Source organism: Ictalurus furcatus, chromosome 6 (assembly GCF_023375685.1).
Source record: "Ictalurus furcatus strain D&B chromosome 6, Billie_1.0, whole genome shotgun sequence".
Lineage (NCBI taxonomy): Eukaryota > Metazoa > Chordata > Actinopteri > Siluriformes > Ictaluridae > Ictalurus > Ictalurus furcatus.
In genome coordinates, this window is record NC_071260.1 from 11,208,924 (window position 1) to 11,231,473 (window position 22,550).

Below are 22,550 nucleotides of genomic sequence, written 5' to 3' on the forward strand. Positions count from 1 at the left end.
ATGCTCCAAAATCCCGTGGAAAGCCTTCCCAGAAGAATGGAGGTTTTTATAAGAGCAAAAGAGGGACTAGATCTGGAATGCGCAGTTCAACAAGCACATATGAGTGTGTCGGTCAAGTGTCCACATCCTTTATGCCATATAGTGTACGTCTGTTGTTAAAAGTGCTATACAGATAAAAATTGAATTGGAAAAAGTTTGTTTCCAGTTGGAGACTAGAGCACCGAAGAACGGCCAATCAGATTGTGCTTCGGATCCTGAAGTTTGAACTAGAGTACCACCAATAGTAACAATAACAGCATCACCACCAACAATAATACTGATACAAAACCTACCAAATATACTTTTTTAAATATGTTTAGTTAATTGATTGTGTTTTATAGGTTGCTGGTTATTGCTCTGTTCTTCATTCCAACACATACACAATCAGTAGGTAAGCACAATGTTTTCAGTGTATTTCTATTTTAGACTCTGATACTATAAGCTATACCACAGTATATGCAAACCACTTTTTGAAAATCTCGCGTTTATGTTCCCACATTGCAGCATCTTTTGCGCGGTAGCTGCTTGATTACATCTAAAAAAAGAACTGACTCACTCAGATTTTAAAACCGATGGCTGATTCTTATTAAAATTGTAACACTTTATGCTTTAAATGCAATGATTTGATACATTCGGCATGCAACCATTCACAACTCTCTTACAAACACACACAAAATACACTCCACTGCCAAATGGGATTTAGACTAGAGTGTTCGAGATGAATTGCTGGTTGAAACATTTCATTCAGAAGCATTCTCTTATAAAGCCGACACACAATGGCGATTTATATTGCACTTCTTATATACTTCTTTTCTTCATGGTATTACCTTTCTTATCCTATCCCTTCTCTTAACCCCTTTCTTTATATTTCATGAGTGGTATGGAGAGGAAGAGATGAAAAGGATAGTGCTGGATTTAACAGTGAGTGACAGAGAGGAATTCTGCTGGAGCTCAGTGGATCGAGTGTCACCTGATGCCGTCTCAAACTGCAGGTCAGCAGAGCAAAGTGAGGGAGAGAGAGGGAAAGAAGGGTGGATAAAGAGAGTGAGTGAGATGTAGACTGGGGGATATCGAAATTTGGTGAGGGAATGTGAGAGTAGAGAAAGAGAGGTGTAGGGATGCAGGAAAAGGTTGAAGGAAAGATATTTAAAAAGAAGAGAGGGAGTGAAGGATGTAGAAAATAGGCATGTGATCGAGAGGAAAACAAGGGAGAAAGGAAGGGATAAATACAAAGATGGTTAATAATGGGGAAAGGGTGAATAAGGTAAGAATGTAGAAATAGGTGCATGTGAAAAAGGAATGAAGGAAGTGAGGAATATAGGAATAAAAAGCAGGAGGAAGGGTAGACAGAGATTGAGAGCGATAGAGAAGAAGAACAAGGAAGAGGAGGGGATGTGGCTGCAGTATTGAACTGTGAAAGAGAGAAGCAGTGGCAGTGATAGATAAAGGATTCTCAGGAAAAACAACATAAGGTGTCTTAGTAAAGTGTTGAGCCAAGACAAACTTGAGCCAGAACAGCTTCGATGGTGTAGATTTGAACTTTTCTGGAACGTACACAGTTCTTTGAAACCATATTCCCTCGATAAGTGTTTTGATGATTTGTTGTGAAGTATGCTGTCTAACACGTCAGTCCAAAATCGTTCATATGGGTTGAGATTACAGATGGTGACTGTAAAAGCCATAGCATGTGATTTACGTCATCTTCATACTCGCCAATCCATTTATTGTCTTGTCGATGGGGGCGGGGTCATCCTGGAGCAGACCACGCCCATCGGGATATTAGGCTACATTCATACCACGTCGGAATTTTCCGTAGTTTCTAGATGAAAACCTGGACCTTCTGCTCGGAGCTGTTCACGTCCTCAGACTAAATGAATCCGTGTGAGATGACAATGTTGACGAGTGCAAAATTACATTAAAAAAGTATTGTATGTCTTGCATTATTAAGACATTAATAATAGTCAATTATACAAATTATTACACAGAAATGTCATACGATGGGATAACATCGCCAATTTGAGTGTTTCCGCATGATGTTGCAGTGGTCAGGTGGTACGAGTCGGAGCTCTCCGAAAATTCCTAGTTTACAAATTGTAATTACGAGTTCTAGGAGGATGCATTCTACCTGAATGCTTTTTACAAGTCGGAATCTCGTTATTACGCGAATTACAACATGGCGTGAATGCAGCTTTAATATTCCATCATAGGATACGAGAGAGAGAGAGAGAGAGAGAGAGAGAGAGAGAGAGAGAGAGAATGAATGAATGAATTAGTAGTGGAAGAACATTAGCTGCCTTTTTCCATTATACTATGTCAGTGCAGTATATAAGACCACTGACCCTTTGTAACCTTTGACATCCTAGTTGGATAACTGAGATGAGCATGATACTTGAGGTGCATTGATGCCATGTCACACTCCAGAGCACACTCCAAGCTCCAAGCACCCAGCTTGTGCCTTGTGCCTCTGTATGTGTGTGTGCGTGTGTGTGCGTGTGTGTGTGTGTGTGTATTTAAACACTGTATACTACATATAAACAGTTATAGTTAAACCTTAGAACTTCACAATACTACAGGATGATTTCAAGGCTCCCCCTTTTTAAGTAATGTCAACTAATTTCTTAAAGATGGGAGGAAAAACACTGATGTCATGTCACGACATCTCCGTTTGCATTTATTGCGTGAGCAATAAAATGAAGGCGCTTAAGGAAAAAGAGATTGTCTATACACTTGGAACTTTGGAGAGCGTGGAATGAATGTTGTGTTTATACAGCATCAATTTTGTTTAATTATCATCAACCATTTTTTGAATCACAACTCGTTTCACATCCTGAAACCTACATGGAACCTTTGTGAACTAAGCTGCAATATTTACACCCCCCCCCCCCCACACACACACATTCTCTAGAGGAAATAATAAAAATCCATTCATTTGCCTTTTACTTTGTCCCAGAATTTGTGTGATTGAAGTTGTAGGAGTTCACTGAAATTGCCGGTGTGTGTGTGTGTGTGTGTGTGTGTGTGTGTGTGTGTGTGTGTGTGTTTTGTTGTAGGAAGGCCCGCTAAGAATAGCTAATTTCCTATGGGAAATTTTGGGTTGCTGTTATTAAAGCAAAAAGGAAGGAAGAGGAGCAAACAGACATCAGATGTGCCTGAGAAAATCTAAACCCTCCGGATACAGAGAGAGGCGAATAGCTGATATGATGTAATCATCATTATCATCATCATTTCTAAAAATGACACAACAGAAGGGTGTTTTTTTTTTTCTCCTTTCCCCAAAGGCTTTTAGAGAGCTCTAATCTTTGCTGCCATTGCCCTTTTAATTACATAAGATACAATTACAAGTTCAGGGGAATAACGGCAAAAAAAGCCCTTTGAATATTAGTGTCAGTGAGACAGTGTAACTGTATAGGTACATTACAGATGAATGCAGAATGACTTATTTATGTACATATTACAGCTATTTATACCGCAACTCTGTTTCATTCTCAAATTCTCATTAGTCAGAACCAAGCACAGATCTGACAATACTCCTGGCTGCAAAGCAGATCACAGCTATATATTTTTTGCACTGGTTCCAATACATTATGTTTTTTTATAGTAACAACAAGGGGGGGTGGGGGGTTTTGCAGGGCGGCTTAATGGTTAGCACGTTTGCCTCACACCTCTGGAGTTGGGGGTTCGAAGCCTGCCTCCACCCTGTGTGCGTGGAGCCTTCATGTTCTCCCAATGCTTCGAAATGCTTTGTAGACTGATTGGCATTTCCAAATTCTCAGTAGTGTGTGTGCGATTGTGCCCTTCGCTGGGTTGGCACCCCGCCCAGCGTGTCCCTTGCCTTGTTCCACGAGTCTTCAAGAGGGAGAGAGTGGTGTTTCTAGATGTATGGACATAACTGATGATAGAAACAAACTTATTTCATGGACAATCCAAAACCAATCAATGGGTCTATAAATGTATAAAATGTAAAAGGTGTTTTTATTTAAATAAATAAAAACATTTCATCCTTGGAAAATTGCTGAATTTGAATAAAGCACACAGAGAAAGTGCTGTTATAGGAAAATAATCAACTACAGAGTGCATCACACCTGTCACGTAATCCACATAATGAAGGTTAGGATGGATGCAAGTGCAGATAAGAGTGTATTTAGAGAGAGACAGGCAGATAAATCCACAACAGGAGACAATGGCGAGGTCAAGAAACAGGCAGTGGGTCAGGCGATTGGCAAACAGGCGTAAACTGACTAGAAACAAGAAAGAGAAACGAGAAACAAGGTCAAAGAACATGAAACTAAACCAGGAACAGGGTACTAACGCTTGGTACGGTGATAACATTTAATACTATGACAAGTGCAAAGAGACACAAGGGGTTTAAATGACAAACGTAATCAGGGGTGAAACACAAGACAGCTGAGAACACACACGGGAAACAACCAATGACAATACAGGGGCGGAGACAGGACATAAACCAAAACAAAAGCACTTATCCAAAGTAAACAAAGTCAATGTCACTAAAGACCCAAAAGCATGCGTTCGCTAAGAGCTCGCACTTCGGGTTTCCAAGCATGCTACAATACTGCTGCACTAGCTCAAGGACAAATCATGACAACACCCCACTATTGAGTATTATCTAGAAATGCAAAGCAGGTTATCGGCATTTTTAGGGACACTATTTTTCAACAATGCTGTTTTTAGACCTATGCAAGTAAAAAAATAAATAAATAAAAATCATGAGACCCAGGTACCTTCTTGTGCACATACTTTTTCATGACAAAACCTTTCAATCAACACTTATTAAGACATAGGCTGTAGTATTTTCAGTAAATATTGCTGGCGAAGGCTACGTGCTGTATGTTTGCCTTTTTTTCTCACCTTTTCCACATGTTGGACCAAATATACTTTACACCACATGGGGTTTAGCTGCTTAGCAGCTTGTAACTATGCTTTATGTCTTCCAAAGCTGATAGATTTCCTTTCATCTTTTCTGTTATGGTGACTGTATTTTTACACAGTAGTGTAAAAATGCTAGTGAAATGCTATGAATGCTGTTTGCTAGTTACAGTGGGGAAAATAAGTATGGAATGCATTTTTTCCGGCAAATATATTCCCAATGAGGATATTCACATGAAATTTTCACCAGGCACCAGTATTAACTCAAGAAATCCACAAATAGAAAGAATTCACAAGATAAAAGTCCATAAATGAAGTTCTGTATACTAAAGTGGAATGACACAGGAAAAGTATTTAACACGCATAGAAAAAAGCAGTTTTCCAAGGCAAGGTAAGACAAGGAACCAGCTGAAATCTGTAAGTAATTAGAACATAATTATACCTCCTATCTGTGCAAATTAATATCAGCTGGGTTAGTAAATTGATGGACCTTGGGAACTTTATTGTTGCAAAGCATGTCAATGGAATCAGATGCAGACGTATTTCAAAACTTCTCAATCCTTCAGTAAGCACCATTGGGGCCATTATCCGCAAGTGGAAGCAACATTACTCCGTCTTCAACCGGCCACGCACAGGAGCTCCTCGCAAGATTTATGACCAGGGAGTCAGAGGAATAGTCAGAAGAATAGCCCAAGAGCCAAGGACCACTCAGAAAGAGCTCCAGACACACTTGGAGGCAGCAGGTACCATCGTCACAGAGAAAACAATAGGCAATGCACTCCACTGCTCACGCTCACCCCGCAAGACTCCATCACTAAAGAAAAGGCATGTCAAAGCTCGTTTAAAGTTTGCTGCAACTCATTTGGACAAGCCTATGAAATACTGTGAGAGTGTAGTCTGGTCAAACGAGAGCAACATTTAACTTTTTGGCTGTCATATTACACACCATGTTTGAAGAAGTAATGGCACCTCACATCAACCTAAAAACACTATACCAATAGTTAAGTTTGGATGTGGAAGCATCATGGTGTGGGGCTGTTTTTCATCGAATGGTACTGACACACTTCATATAATTGAAGGAACTATGAATGGAGCCCTTTACCGGGAGATTCTTGAGAAGAATCTGCTGCCATCCACCAGGATGATGAAGATGAGACGTAGGAGGACCTTCCAGCATGACCACGATCCACTGCATACAGCAAAGGAAACTCTCAATTGGTTTCAGAGGGAAAAAAATCAAGGCGTTAGAATGGCCCAGTCAATCACCTGACTTGAATCCAATTGAACAAGATTTAAAGACAATATGTTTAGAAGAATGGGCCAAAATCACTCCTGAATACTGCAGCCGAGTAATGTCTTCATACAGGAAGCATCTTGAAGCCGTCATTACAAACAAAGGCTTCTCCACCGAGTATTAAATAAATTTCAGTTAATGTGTTCAATACTTTTTGCCTGTGTCATTCTGCTTTATTACACATAACTTAATTTATGGGCTTTAATATTTGGTTTTCTTTATATGTGTGGATTTCTTGAGTTAATACTGATGTCTGGTGAAAATTTCATGTGAATAGCTCATTGGAAATATATTTACTGAAAAAAATGACGTGTTCAATACCCCCCCTCGTCCCCCCTGCCCCCCCCCCCCCCACCCGTATCTCTGTAAACATGTTATCCAGTAATTGCTTTTCCCTTTTACTATCTGTGTATCAGAGTGTGGAGGAGTGTGGATGTTATGTTTGAGTTATATTTATTATTAAACTTTATGTTTACGCTCAGCAGGTTCCCACCTCCTCCTTGTCCATCTGTGAAGTTTGTTACAGTGGTGCTGAAACCCAGGAAGGAGGGGGACCCGCTGTCGTGGGGTGTGGGAGGAACACGGCACCGAGGAGGCAGTGGTGCTGGAGTGCTGGAGCGGTTGCCGGGGAGAACTGAGGAGTCGCTGCTGTTCGCCTGAAAAGGGGATGAGCCATAGCCGTCCACCAGGAAGTCCAGTGCCATCGGCCGATGTTGTGGGGGATAGCTTCTCAGCTGGCTAAGGACCAGATGACGGTCCGCTAACGGTCCTATAACTCACTTAACATAAAACACACAAACGTAAAACGAAACACAAAGCACATGCCCCCGCCTCTACACAGAGTATTCCACTTCCCTAGCTGCCCAATGAACTGTGGTTATGTCCCACTTGCATGGTTGAGTGGTTTGCCATATCCATACCACATGATGGTCTTGGTATAGTCTGCTGAGTTAGCTGGATTTCTGCTAAATCTCATTTCTGGGGTTGGTGTTGATTTTCCTTCCACATAATGGATCCCTCATTTTTTTACACTACACTGAGTGGTTCACTGAGCCATGCTGCTAAACCCCTTGGAAGCCAAAGGCAGACACTATAACATCATTGGTGATCTTACCAGACGAAGCCATGCGTCCCTAGTGCTGAATACAAACACACTGCTGACTTTCTTGTCAGGAATTTAATATTGCATCACATGTGACATGCACTGGTAATACAGTACGTTAGCCACTTTACTGTTGAAGTTGCAGAAGTTGACCCCTCTGTGTGGGAGCTGATCTACTCTTGCTCCTTGTGGTGGGATACATACAGTAAGCCTGAATATGGCACGACTCTATGCCATATCTACAAACTGAATGGATAATAAAGGTTCACTCTGAGAACCAAGTCATATTTACTCAAAACAGCACTAACATTTTAAAACATATCCTAAACCCAAATACTTCCTGTTAAATCTGTGATAAAGGACCTGTCATGTGTTACTGGACTGCCTTAGTTAGTGCTCATTTTCTTCCAGATGTAAGCAATGTGTGGTCTCCTGTTCAGTGTAATTAATACACCCAGCCAGTGCAGGGCCTTAGAGAGGATGAAAACAATGTGGTTGATGTTGAATCTGTATCATGGTGACCCTTCCTACATAGCAGACAGTCTCATAGAAATGACAGAGCCTCACACTGCACACTGTCGGTGTGTGTGTGTTTGTTCAGCACAAGGTACTGTTCAGTAGGTAAACCTGGATATGGATTGTGAGGTCTATTTGAGAAATCAAACTGATGCTAGGCTGGACATATTTGCTTAGTGAAATGGAATTCTTGTACCTAACGCTAAAGAGACAGAGAATGAGAGGAGATCAACTGAGATCGGATCAGCCAACTGATCAGACACGTGTGCTCAAAGGATGCGCACGCAGCACTCATCACTTCCGATGAGGAGAATTGATTCACAATGGCTGCTGCTCTTGTTAAGCTGTCTGATGAGCAGGAAATACTTCATAATTGAGTGCAATGGATGGTTTATTAATGGTCAAGTGGCAAAGATAGCAGAACATTAGCTGCATATGTACCATTGATCACAGATAACCTTGTTTTTGGTGGACAAATCCAGGAGACTATGCTAGAGAAAGACAGAAAAGGATGTCAGATTGTCAGAAAGGGATTGCAGAGATAACAGGAAGAGACGTGAAAGTGAACAAAATGTTCACACGTTGCAGGAAAACAGGAAAAGTGTCAGTCTTTGGGCTACTAAACTATTACAGACTAATACAAATGCTGTTGTTTAGGAATACCCCTTTTTGCCTAAGGTAATGGCATTGCATTGTGGCCTGTATGGAGGCAGCCACATTTGCCATCATTTGTAGTCTGGATCAAAATAGCCTAAACACAATCTAGTGCTAGAGCCAGAAGTGGCCCTCCTACAAGTTCTGGTCTGTATGTTCCTGACCGTAATGTCCCATCATGGTTGAGTTGGGATTAGTTTATTGCCATTATTCCACAATGGATTAAAAGTGGTAAGTAATGTGGTGTAGTGGTGGTAGGCTCAGTAGTTAAGACATTGGATTTGGATAAGGGCGTCTACCAAATGCAAAATTTGTAAATGTAAAAAGTAATGGGCCGTATTCATGTAGAGATCATCACATTCCTTATTCCACTAACATGTTCATGATAAATGCTAGCTGACCCAAGAACCCTTGGCTCTGCAGGCATCTTGTGTTTCTGTGATGTTAAGGGGTTTGACTCCCAGTGTCTAGCAAAGACGCTAATCAATAGGTGCTTGGTATATATAAACAAAGAATTTGCAGGATGCAACCACATGATCTGCCACGAGAAACACCAGGGGAGAGATTGATTTCTAACTGTGTGGGTGATTTAAGGGGTGTGTGTGTATGTGTGCGTGTGTGTGTGTGCAAGCAGATGAATGGCCTTGCATGTATTAGTCTCTCTGAGTAGTGTTATTGACCGCTTCAAAGATAAACCCTGTACACAATATTAAGCAGATTTTTAAGGCTGTTGTAAGAACACCACACGTGTCAACGCTCAGAAGTTACATTGTCTTCTCTTTCTTTGTGTTTCAATACTGTATTGATTTTTTTTTCCCTCAGACTCTAATCAGTCATGGTCTTTGATATCCTCCTTTCTGACATCACAAGGTGCCGGCGTTGCCTGAAGGAGCTCGTGCAAAGCAAAGCGCCTGACTCCTTTCTACACCGGGGGGTTAACCTCACTGCTGCTCTTTAATAATACACCTACTACGTGTGTGTTTAGGGGTGGGGATGCCTAAGAGAGACAGGATGATTGTGAGGGGTTTGGAATCAATAATATACTCTTGTTTAAACCAGATTAAGGCAGCTGGTGGCAATTTCCCATCACGGGAGGTGTGTGTGTGTGTGCACATGTGTTCTGTACTTTGTTATTCTGGTGTTTATCCAGGACTGTTTTGAGCATGGATTAAAACTAGACTTATTATCATTTTTATGCTACAACTAATGAGTATGATGAGATTTACACAGGTAATTGAGGCAGTGGTACCTTAGTGGTTAAGATGTTGGACTACTGATCGGAAGGTTGTGAGTAGTGCCACTGCTGTGACCTTGAGCAAGGCCCTAACCCTCAACTGCTCAATTGTATAAATGAGATAAATGTACAGTAAGTTGCTCTGGATAAGGGTGTCTGCCAAATGCCATGTGTAAAATGTATGTTGGGAATTAATTACCAGCAATGGCACAGGAAGCAGGGAATTAACATCACTGGTGGATTTTCATGTGTTAAAAGCTCAAACATGACCTGAACATGTGTTGGTTTTAATGTCAGACAACCTACATGTCCCATGTGGTCTTGGGACAATTGGGATTTCCATGACCTTGGAATGTGCAAATTGGTTATTTGGTTCCCTGCTCATCTTACACTGAGGACAGATGGGAGGGTTGACCCTAAGAATAATGACTTCCATGTAAAGTGTATGGTCAAGTGTTGCTTCTTTTGCACAACTCTATGCATGGAAGTGCATGAAAAGATATGAAGGTTAAGGTTGCATTCTATTTTTGCTTTTGCATAGTTAGGGTTAATAGCTTCCTCTTTGATACACTATATGTCCTAAAGTTTGTGGCACTCATATGTGTTTTTTGAACACCCCATTTCACACTTAGTCTACCCTTTGCTCTTATAATAACCTCCATTACTTTTGGAATGTAGTTCCGGGGTTAGAGGGGTTGTGCAAAGAGGTCTGGAGTGCAATCGGTGTTCTAGTTCATCCCAAAGGTATTTATTGGGGTTGAGGTCATTTTTTTGTCCTTCCACGCCAACCTTAGCACACCATGTCTTCATGGAGCTTACTTTGTGCACAGGAGCATCATCATATTGGAACAGGTTTGGACTTCTTAGTTCCAGTGAAGGGAACCTGTAAAGCTACAGCATACAAAGGCATCCTATACAATAGTGTTTCCAACTTTGTGTTAACAGGTTATAGAAAATCCATATATGGGCGTGATGGTCAGGTATCCACATGCTGTACTTTTTGCCATGTTGTGTACGTAAATGTTAAAGGGCCTGGCACATATAAGAGTCTAGGTTCAGGAGTGGTGTTAGTATAAAATTAAATGAAAATCCAACACTTGTTTGTTCAAACCTGTATTCATAAAATCAGGTTGGAAAAATTTCAAACCATCAGAAAGTTTAGAAATTTTACAGACAAAGTATTCAATGGACATGAGCAGCAGTTCAAGTGGTTTTTGGAATATCATTCCTTAACCCTGATACTATATAGCCATAGATGGACATGCAGTTCTACACATAGTACTGGCATTCAGTCATTTAAAAAATATCATTTGATGAGATTGATTTTGATGGCGAAGAGATTATTTCCCATACCCTTTACTTTTCTCCCAGTCTAGGGATGTAACCAAATACGAATACATTATTCGGCTTGAACAGATAATGTGTCCTAAACAGATACAAATACTGATATGGACAGGAGGCATACTATTGAGGTTGTTGATGGCTGTGGCAGAGCTCCAGAACCAAGCTTGAGCGGCGGATTTCCTCTGGCCTTGATCTCCCATGCATGATGTGTGTCCACTGGCTGTGGATTAACTCAAACTTTGACTCTATGCTCTGCTCTGTTCTTTTTAATGTGCTGTTTGGTGCCATCGTTGTGAGCAGTCCAGGGCCCTTTAGGAGTCTTTGTGCCTGTGCTCGCTTTGTGTGGCATTTGTGCAAATACAATTGCAGTTTAACATTTCCTCCATATAGTGCATGTAGACCATGAGCTGTGCATAGGTTTCCAAAAAAGAAAAAACAAAGACAAAAATAAATTGTATGTTGTTCTTGATTGTTATTAAATAAAACACTTACAGTGAAATAATGTGTTAATGAATTATGACTTCTTTTTCCAGCAGCCTTGTGTTTTCCTTCTAGTGCTTACACCCACTTCTGGTTCAACTTCAGATACAGGTATGAATATAGATACATAGACATAGATACAAATAGTGGCATAGTAGTGTTACACACTTATCCCAGTCCATTTTCACATAGTAGATGTTCTTGACACTCATCTCTTTGTACAGTGCCTCATGTGATGTAGCAGTGGTTGCTGTTAAGCCCTTAAAAACAACACAACAATCATTTAGCCTAGTTCAGGATTCAGTAATACAGTTTTCAGCACAACATTTGCCACCACATGGAAATTCACACTTAACATCTCACCCACTGGTGCTGCCTCTGCCCTTGCACACTTCTGGGACTAATCTCAGGGTTCACTTCCTCTCAGCCACCCTTTCACGTTTCATTTATGCCTCTCATTATATTCGGGTTAAGTTATCCAGGACTGCTCTGAAATGGGGACCTGGTTGTGGTCACATTGTCTCAACTGCTGGGACCAATAACCCACAAACCTGAAAGTAACTATAATAGATCTGTCATAACTAGCTGATATGGATAGGTCTGTGATGAGGGTTATTACACAAACCCTCTATCATCTGAGCTATTTGTAGGACAAGTGTGTACTGCATAAAGTTTAGATCAAGGGATTAAGATGGCCAAATTTCTAGTTCTCGCCCACTTTGGTCATCGCGCTGAGGGTTCTGTTTAAGGCGGGTTTGATTGGAGGTTGATGGCCACCCAGAATTAGAGCCGAGAGAATGAGTGGTCACTTCCTGTGACTATACACTTAGGATCACATTATTGCAGACACACACACACTGGCATGAAGGTAAGCAGCATCAATTCCATAATTTTCACATCACGCTACAAATATATTACAGTATGGCATAAAAAAAAAGATGTTATTATGCAAAACAATTCCAATAACTGCTTTGAATAACACCCATGGTGTTCAAATGTCTGCATGAAACTTATATAAAAGATTTCTGAATACTGACATAAACCATAACTATTTTTGTACTTGTGTCGGCTTTTGTCAATTCCTATGTCAAGTTGATATAACACCTGGGTCAGATAACAGATTATTTATTTTTATTGACATAGCTTTATTATATTTCTGAGCTATACGAGAAGGTCATAGAGCCCTCGGCTAGTTCCTTTGTCTGTATACATAACTCTGTTATGAAAGTGTCATGGGTATGGGTATTTATTAATAATATTTAAAATAATAATATTATTTAATATTTTAAACAATAACATGGATATCCATGGCCAAGAGACAAAAGAGCTAAATTAGTCATCCTCTTTTGGTGTGAGGGATGGCATAATCTGTCTTCTTTGTCGATCACAGCAACACTAGCTAATTGTGGGCATTTGTGAGATCATATACGCAGAAAAGGGTAGATATCACTTTTTTCCGTGTGTGTGTCATGCCCTTTTATGTACCATGAATAACAGTTTAAAAAGATGCAGTTGGCTGGCTTTACTCATCTTGCAGGAAGCACATTTTCGCCTTGAATCTCCCGAGTTGGTAGCTGCCGCATAATAGTAGAGAGCTGGCTGATGGGTGGGAATTGGCAGATGACCAAATTGGGGAGAAAATGGGAGGAAAAAAAATGCACAAGCCATCGTTATCCAAGCTGATGCCTGTTGGAATACTTAGTTGTACATTCTGTAGGGTTTATATAAGGTTGTGACTAGCTTATGTAAAAGTGTTATCCTATATAGCTATCATTATTTCAACCCTCATGCAATATGGCAAGACTCTCTGAATGACATTTTACAATGATGATAACATCTTGACTGGTTAAGCAGGTTTTGTGTTTTAGCTCTCTTCTCTTCTTACCAGGCTCTATATTTAACTCTTTTGACCTCTGACCCCTAGAATTGAAAGAATGAAACCTGGCCTCTAAATTCCTCTTGACATTCCAAATGCTTCTTGTAATCTAATCTCTCCTAGGGACTTTTAAAAAGTGTGCCTTCCTATTCACTGCGCTGTCTCTTGCTTAGTTGCTGTTTTACAGATGGTAGCATATAAAGTGTTTGGGTAAAGTTTTGGGCCACCGCTAGACCTTGGTACTGACGCTACAAGTCTCTGGAACTGCTCTGGATTGATGAGCACCATTATTTTAAAAGATATTCCCTCAGTTGGTGTTTTGATGATGGAGGCTTAGAGCGCTGTCTAACATGTCGGTCCAAAATCTCCCATAAGTGTTCAATTGGTGAAGGCCATGGTACAACCCCAATTCCAAAAAAGTTGGGATGCTGTGTAAAATGTAAATAAAAACAGAATGCAATGATTTGCAAATCTCATAAACCCATGAGCTATTCATGACAGAACATATAATACACATCAAATGTTTAAACTGAGTAAATGTACTATTAAAAAAAAAAAAAAAAAGGTGATTTTGAATTTGCTGATCTCAAAATTTTGGACGGGGCAACAAAAGGCTGGAAAAGTAAGTGTTACTAAAAAGAAACAGCTGGAGGTTAATTTGCAACAGGTCAGTAACATGATTGGGTATAAAAAGAGTATCTTAGAGAGGCAGAGTCTCTCAGAAGTAAAGATGGGCAGAGGTTCACCAATCTGTGAAAAACTACGTCTACAATTTGTGGAAAATTTCAGAATAATGTTCCTCAACATAAAAAAGACTATGAATATCTCATCATCTACGGTACATAATATCATCAAAAGAGTCAGAGAATCTAGAGATGTCTGTGCACAATGGACAAGGGTGAAAATCAATATTGCATGCCCGTGATGTTCGGGCCCTCAGGCGACACTGCATTAAAAACAGGCATAATTCTGTAATGGAAATCACTGCATGGGGGGCGCACGGTGGCTTAGTGGTCAGCACGTTCGCCTCACACCATTATTGTGTATAACATATGGGTTTAAGATTTGCAAATCACTGTATTCTGTTTTTATTTACATTTTACACAGCATCCCAACTTTTTTTTGGAATTGGGGTTGTATATGAGTTACACAGTTTCGGTCACATCAACCATTCAGTGAGCCCTTGAGAACCCAAACTTGAACAAATGTTGCTACTTGGGTTATTTTGGGTCCCCTGACTACCACAACCCTTGGAATCACTCTAACCTCTCTGCTCTTTATGGCACGCCTGCAGAAAATTAGCCATTTAAAACTAACATATTACTTTACTTTTCCTACCTTTATTTTACAAATATCTCTTTTCTTTGCTATGATAGTCTCATTTCATTACCTACCAGTTCTCTCTCTCCCTCAGCTCTTCATTCAGAACTCAAGCAGTAGATATAAGCCTATCCTGCTGTGCTGTAAAGAGGAAAGTTTAAATGGAAAAAAATCACCAAACACATCCATTGAAACTGTAAGTGTTGTGTTCCGTATGAAACGGAGGTTGTTGGCCTGCATTAGTGAATCCACAGAGAATTTCCCTGAAATGGAGCTCCTCCATCAGCTAATTACTCTGGTAAAGCAAATTACGATACCCTTCCTCAACCCCGGCATCACTGCCAGGCATACCCAATGTTTGTGCTGTCTGTTTATCCATGCACAGATGAAAAACGTCAACATTAATTATTTAGCACGCTAGTTGTCATGATTTTTTCCCCCTTGTTGCGCGTCTATTGTTATCATTGTTTATTTTGCCCTCTGCATAAAGGATTGCAGAAAGTACGCAAATGAAGACGTGCTTGTCACTGATTAGAAGAAATGAGTTTTCTGTACAAGTGTTATTGCTTCTACATGAGAAAGCATTTGTTCAAAATGTGTATTATTCTCTCTCACACACACACACACACACACATTTTGTCACTTGCCCACACAAGTCTCCCAACTAAAGTTTAGATACTAATGATATCTATCAGGAAAGCCTAATGAGCTTTCAGGAGAGAGAGATGTACTGAAAGCTTCTGTTCATTAGACTTCATGATGGCCTCATCAGGCATTACCACAACAGCTCTTACAATTAGTTCCTTAACGTGCTTGACTCGACTAAAAGATTAAATTAATACTCTGTCTTAATAGCCGTGTGGTCTGGGGAGCATTTCATTGTGTTTTCTTGCAGCTGTATTGTTACAAACATTACAGAGTGATGCTGTATGTCACAACCCTTTTAAGTACGGAGAAGCCAGGAGGGCGGGGCTACTCTTCAGCCAAATAGTAAGCTGAAGCAGGAAGCCACACCCACTTGACCATACAGGGAAAACGCACAGTGTTATGGGGAATTTTAATTTGTGCGTTAACTAGAATGGAAAGTCTGGAAACCTTTATAAAAAAAATCTAGCCTTATATCATGATGAATTTGTATTCTCTCTCTCTCTCTTTTGCATGCAAATATGATGGGTCACATGCTAATTGTTCTTGGCACGTTCTTTGATTCAGCACTGCTGGTGAAGCTTCTGATGAGTCAGAACACATTGATTTACATTTCCGCCTGTTCTTCGTGACCATGTCGATTAATATCAGTGACCCACGGACCAAATAAGCATGGATTTGGAGCCCTTTTTGCGCTGCCATCGCTAATGCTTTACTTGGAACGTCTCGCACACACCTCATGATTTATTCAGCACATTCTGTGGCCCATCTGACTTGCTAGCACAGATGGACACACACACACACACACACACACACACACACACAGGCATAGGCCTGCAGTAAAGATCACTTGGTCCTGATCATGCATTTATATCAAACCAGTTACACACAGTGACTGTGACATTCAATTTGTAGCATCCAAGGGTGATGAGTCGTGAACCCAGACAAATAACCTGCCTTGATCTGCAAATACGGTGTAAAGATTCATCAGTTCGAAACGGTGCATTCATCTCAATATGTGCCATGTCACTGCACCAATAAAGCTCAATACCACCAGCACATTTCTGTAGTATTGTTATGTACAGTTGAAATGTTATCCACTACGTTTCCATTGCCACACATCTCTCTCTCTCTCTCTCTCTCTCTCTCTCTCTCACTCTCACTGGCTGTCTCTCGCTCTGTCTCTCTCCTCCTTCAGTTCCATATGGTGAAAGATGTATGGCCTCATTGGTTTTAGCGAGGCATGGCTTTTTTGCCTATCAGAAAGAAGCAGACATAGACTGTGTTCCTGATAGTCCCAGTCTGCATCCAAATATCCCTACTATACAGTAGATGAAAGGCAGTATGCCAAAGGAATAGTATGTCCGAGATCTCAGTATTCATAAAACAGTAGGCGAGAAATACCCGGATGGTCTACTGCTTCCTCCTCGATTCTGCAGGGTGGAAGCAATAGATACTGCACTATCCCATAAGGCAACGTGTCGGCTCTTTTTAAGTAGTAAGTCACATGACAATGCCAACATGGTGGATGTAGTATGTCCAGATTGTATTCGTGCTGCACACATATACTGATCAGTACGTACTGTATCAACAGGCGAGCAGGAGGTACTGAATCGAATGCAGTAGGTACTGTCATAGTACGCAATTTCAAGCGCAGGCCCAGTCTATGTACCTGTCAGTCCCATTAAAGGAGGCATGGCCTGTGTGTCCATCAACCTTAGTGAAGGAGGCATGGCCTGTGTGTCCATCAGCCTTAGTGAAGGAGATGTGGCTTGTGTGTCCATCAGCCTTAGTGAAGGAGGTGTGGCTTGTGTGCCCATCAGCCTTAGTGAAGGAGGTGTGGCCTGTATGCCCATCAACCTTAGTGAAGGTGGCATGGCCTGTGTGTCCATCAGCCTTAGTGAAGGAGGTGTGGCTTGTGTGCCCATCAGCCTTAGTGAAGGAGGTGTGGCCTGTATGTCCATCAACCTTAGTGAAGGTGGCATGGCCTGTGTGTCCATCAGCCTTAGTGAAGGAGGTGTGGCTTGTGTGCCCATCAGCCTTAGTGAAGGAGGTGTGTCCATCAGCTTTAGTGAAGGAGGTGTGGCCTGTAAGCCCATCAGCCTTGGTGAAGGAGGTGTGGCCTAAATGCCAATCTGTCCAAGTGCTGAAGGTGTAGCCTGTGAGCTTGTCAGTCCATCTAGCAGAGTGTGCGTGTGTGTTTGTGTTCATATTGTATAGTAGGTCTAAATGTCTGTCCATATTTGATGGTGTGTGTAAGTGTGTGTTCTTATTTTGTGGTGCGTGTGTGTGTCCATTTTGTATGGTATGAGTAGTGTGTGTGTGTGTGTGTGTGTGTGTGTGTGTTCATATTTAAAGGTGTCTATATCCATATTTTATCATGTGTGTGTCTATGTAAGTGTGTAACACTATTCTCATCTCGGAACCACTTCAGTTTCTCCTTTTTCAAACCACACGCACATGTATGTCTGCTTGTTGCATTTTCTCCTCCATTATCTCTGGTTTGTGTGCCTGCTCCTACAGCTAATTAAAGCCTGTGTTGTTTTCCTGGTGTTGCCGTGGCAACAGCGCCAGGCCGTTACTACAGGACAGCTGAGGGCAAAGACAGCAGCAATGTAGTGGGGGAAAAAAGTGAAGTCTGTAGCTGGTCTTATGTCAGTGAAGCAATGTATAGTTTTTGCATTATGGTTTGTTATTACATAATCTATGCGCATCTACTGCTCAATTTGAACCACACATATGTATTATATTTTACAAGACTATTCTGCTATTTATTTGGCATTAGCTTACCATAAAATAGCTACATTAGCTGAAAGTAGCTTATAATCATAACCACCAGGTGCAGGAACACCTGGTTATACTCCTGGGCATGTGCACATGCATGCCGATAATTTCAGTGAAGTCACAAATTGACAGTGACGTATAAATACCTTCACACCACGTCAGTCTGTATCCTGTGTTATCCTGTGCAGCTTGTCACAATGGTCAGAGACAATGGCTCCTGTTTTTATCTACTTCTCTCCACTGCACATAATGTATCCAGTTCATTCTCTGTCAGAGTGTTGGGCTGTGTCTTGCTAGTTTAGAGTGCTCTCTAATTGCAAACTTAGATTGCTAGCTAACACTCTGCAGTGTCTAAGATAGCTAGAGTGGTCTTGTTTAGGGGGGTCACTCCAGGTTACGGAACAGGAGTGTGTCTGCCCCTACTGTACACCTCCAACCGAATTCCTACTGAGCTGCTCATTCCCGAATAAGGGATTAGGAGTGTTTGTGTTTCCCTATTTTCATCATACTTACCAGAGCTATTTGTGCTAACAGGGCCTGAATGTGCATGTCCCTACATTGCCTCTACACCACCAACCACATGTCCTGATGACTTGTTGATTAGAGCTTATGACAGTAATTCACATCTGACGTGCATGGGCAATTCTCTGGTGATTTTCCAGCTACCATTGGAGAAGCTGCTCCAAATAGTAGAGGTCAGTTTCTTTGCTACAGGGTTGATTGAAATCTTGTTTCTGACAGCAAAGCTGTGGCTGGACACAAAACAACCCATGCAAAGCAACCCTGCAAAGTTTGCCCTGCGTACCTGGGCTGCTGTTTGGGCCTGCTGCCAAAGAGGCACCAGAGGAGAGTTCAGGCTATATAAATCACAAAGTGAACAGCACAGACTGGCCACATGGCACCACTAGGTTACCTTTGACCAAATTAATGCAAACCTGACAACCTCCGAAGGGCCTCATCAAAAATATACAGAACCATGCACCCAGGGCCTAGCATATGCAAGTCCCCCTGATCCACCCTGTGGGTCAGAACCTAAGTAACACCCCCTACCATGAAAAAATCCCCCTTGGACTACGCTTGAAGGGCAGGGGCTGCCGGTAGGATTCTTCATAGCCAGAAATATCACCTATTGGGCAGCAACTATATCAGATCAGTGTGTCCTGATAAGTTTGTTGAAACTGTAGAACCTCCAGTTTGTACCACGGATTTCAGGCCACTCTGACACAAGACATTTGGACAGAGGTGCAATAGAAAAATTAGACCACACCATTCAGAACAAGGGGTTCTTATTTTCTTGTTCAGAAGATGGACGGCAGTTTTCATTCTATTATAGATCCGAGAGGACTGAATTACTCTTCCCCTTTAGCATACTAAAGATTTCATACATTGTAAATGCCATGCAGCCCTGAGCCACAGATCACATCAGTGGACCTGCGTTATGTATACTTCTATGTGCCCATCGCCCCAGAACACAGTTGCTTCTTGAGGTTAACCTGAATGTCACAAGCATACCAAATCAAAGTTCAAAACTAGCAAAATGTGGGCTGCTACATCCAATTCCAGTATCTTTGGATGATGTTGGGATTGCAGAGTGCTGCAGCTGTGGCTCTCTTGGGCCTGTTTGACCTAAGGCACTGTCAGTAATGGATTATCAGCCTGTGGCTGAACCTCAGGCTTGGTCAACAGAGGCACTTTCTCATCCCAGCAGAAGGGCCACAGACCTTGACCTGCTGGACACATTAAGCCTTTCTCATGAAAGGCGTATACCTAGGAGCAGTTCTTCATTGGAGAGAGAGTCACTCACCACAGATCTTTATTAAATGGCAGAGAGCACTTTGGAGTCACAGAGGCAGAAGGTGCATGTGGACCTGCCATGTGAGATCCTAGAATTGTGGGCGGTCTGGCTGGGACTCATCATGCCTGTTCTCTCTACCTGTTTTGAGACACCAACACATCCTGATACACTCAAACAACACACTGACAGTCAGGTACAGTGCCCTCCACTAATATTGGCACCCTTGGTAAATATGAGCAAAGAAGACTGTGAAAAATTGTCTTTATTGTTTAAGGTTTTGATCTGTTGTTCAAAAAAATCACAAAAATGGATATCAAACGACTGCAAACACAGCACAGGTTTATCCAAAAAATCATCTTTGTTAAGTGTAGGTGTGCAACAATTGTTGGCACCACCATTAATTCATATGAGAAATATATTTGAAGTATATTCCCACTGATATTTTTTCCCACAATTTATTTTACACCTGGGTGACTAAGAACAGGAAATTTTCCTGTTTACAGGGGTATAAATATGAGGTAACACATAGGCTAAATTCCTTGAGTTATTCATATCAATGGGTAAGACCAAGGAATATAGTTGTGATGTGTGGCAAAAGGTTGTTGAGCTTCATAAAATGGGAAGTGGCTTTAAGAAAACAGCACAAGCATTGAAAATGCCCATTTACACCATCAGGACAATAATAATAATAATAATAATAATAATAATAATAATAATAAATAATAATAAATGTTATGAATCGATAACATGGAGTTTTTCTTTGATTAAGAACTTGATCTACATAAAGCTGCTAGTTTAGACTCCAAGAGAATTACTATGAATGTTCTGCTTCTAAAACTACAATCCGAAGTCACCTACGTCACCACAAGTTGTTTGGAAGGGTTTCAAGAAAAAAGCCTCTACTCTCATCCAAAAACAAACTCAAGCATTTTTAGTTTGCCAGACACTACTGGAACATCAATGAATCAAATAGATCCTTGTACATTAGTCACCAGGGCAGCACAAGGTTGAAGAATGCTTGATGCCTCGAAGCGAAACTCCTCAAGTGGGCTCTATGATGACGTCCCTCATTCAGACTAAAGGTCCTTTCACACTGATTGCAACGCGATAAAGCAAAGCAAATCGCCGGCAAACCATGTTTTCACACCGAACGCAAAACGATTGATCGCCTTTGGCTAATTCACACCTGCACGATAGGTGACACTGACCGGGAATGCATTTTATGCCTGCACACTAGGTGGCACAACCCATTGTTCAGCTGATAGGCCTATCATCTTTGACCACTGAGAAGAAGAATCACATAAATGTTGGCACACAGCACCACAACATAAACTGATAAGAAGCACAGAAAAGTTTGTGAACAGGTGTGTCTCATACCCTGAATTGATTTGTTGTCTAGAGTATAATATGTATGATAATACAATAACTAATAATTATTTATCTATTACTGGTATACTTTATATGGTAAGGATCAAGTTATCACTATACTATATCACTATACAGTGGCAACCAATAAGGGTATAGGTTCCCTTTTTTTTTAGTCCTGTTTATTCCTCATGTGGTCATGTGGTGGCTAGTTTAGACTCCAAGAGAATTACTATGTACGTTCTGCTTCTAAGTTTAAACAACCCAAGATGAAGTGTTCAATGGTTCTTAAGACATTTATTAGCTGGATGATATGTAGCATGTGTTAGCACATGTAAGGCTGGAACTAAACTCCCCAGGAATTGTAGGTCTGATCATGACCACTTATAGTGTGCAACTCATGAGACAGAGGCTGTGTGTGTATATAGTTCTTTCAGGTTGGCATAATAGACTCTGCGTGAGAGCCAAAAATAACAGGCAATTTATTCTAACTTCTCAGTTTCAACCAATCAGATGGTACCATGGACAAAAAGCTTAAATGTAAGCTGCTCAGTTACAGTATTAGAACAGAATTTGAAATCACAAAAAACTTTTATTTGCAAAATTAAATGTCAGGACTAAACAGTGATGTTTTGTTTCACAGTTCTCCCTTCCTTTCCCAGTATTCTGAGAAAAGTGTGTGTCTTTTTCAAGAAGATGGACGATGTGTCACTGCCACGCAGATTAAGCCTCTGCCACTCAGTCTTGACTGGTGCTGTTTAGACTCCAATTAAAATTGTCAGGTCCTTTGAGCCAAGCTTGAAGTGTGTGTATCTGTGAGATTGTGTGTGTTTGTGTAAAACTTTAACATATACTTCTGTTATCATTAAACTTAAGTGGTCTGATTTTATTTCTCTGCTTTACGTCACTGTTTTTTTCCCCTCTATCACTTTCTCAATGGATGTCTGTGTGTCTGTATGTATTTGCACTATATGAACAGGCTTGCACTGTCTTAAACTGGCCTCGGGCAAGTTTGATGGACAGATGGACAGTCGGTTTGAGACAGAACCCCTTTTCAGCCAATAGGAGCAGAGGAACCCTGCTGTGGCCACAGTGACAGTTGCTGTGAGTGATTGCATCCGGACCTCCCCCATGATGCTCTGGAGCGGAGCTAGACTAGTTTTAAAAAAAAAAGTTTCTAAAGAAGGTGAGAGGTTGAGTGTGGGCCATGCTTAGCTC